This window comes from Pundamilia nyererei, unplaced genomic scaffold (assembly GCF_000239375.1).
Source record: "Pundamilia nyererei isolate P.nyererei 1_Seehausen unplaced genomic scaffold, PunNye1.0 scaffold00379, whole genome shotgun sequence".
Lineage (NCBI taxonomy): Eukaryota > Metazoa > Chordata > Actinopteri > Cichliformes > Cichlidae > Pundamilia > Pundamilia nyererei.
In genome coordinates, this window is record NW_005187780.1 from 333902 (window position 1) to 334873 (window position 972).

A 972-nucleotide genomic window follows, 5' to 3' on the forward strand; every position below is an offset into this window, starting at 1 on the left:
TGTAATGGAATACATTTTAAAAGTAACCTTCCCAACACTGCATGTTATAACTACAGCTAACCAGCCTGTAATGCTCAGGCTGGAACATTAAACTGATATATACCATCATGAGTCCATAATATGATCCAGGCTCCATCATCACGAGTACTTGAATAGATCTGGATGCTGACTCTGCTGTCCTGTTACTTAGTTTGGATGAGTTTTGCTCTGGTCTGACAGCACGTCGCTGTTTCTACTTTAACACTTTTTTATTTCTGTCTTTATGAGTGTCGTGCTTCCTGTTTTATTTTGATAGTCCCTTTCCTGTGTGCAGTGTATCTAGTTTTGCTTCCCCCTGTGTCGTTAGGTCTCATTTGTCCCACCTGTTCATGTCCTCTCGTTGTCCTGCTTGTGTTTCCTCGTTAACCCTCATGTTCCCTCTCTGTGTGCTGTGCATGTCTCCTCGTGGTTCCAGGTTTTCTTGTTCCTAGTTTCTTAGCGTTTTTCTAGTTTTGTTTTTGTATTCAACCTTTTTCTCCAGTGATTAAAGCTCCGCTATCAGTTTAGCTTTCGCCCGAGTCCTCGTCCTGCTGCCACGCAGCGCTACATGACAGATGTGACACAGGGGCAGCGTGTAAAGAAGGTGGCGTGTAAAGTGGCAAAGAAAGGACTTCACAGCTTAACAGCTGTGTTGGTTTCATTAAAAACTCAGACTAAATCAGCTGGAAAGTTGAAATTACTCATGAAGACTCACTGCAGGACGGGTTTAGCTCTCTATGCATTTTTATGTCTCTGAGACTATTTGTATTTTATTAATAAATATAAAACAGCCAATCAGAATCTGTGTCGAATGTTTTCTGGTTTACAGGGAAGTGAAGGCATCACCGTGAGAGGGAGTTATTTCTGTTCTTTAGATCCTACCTGAAGGCGTGCACAGGTGTGTGCATGGCGTAGGCGGGGTTAGCAGGGTAAGGGGCGGTGTGGGTGTAGGCC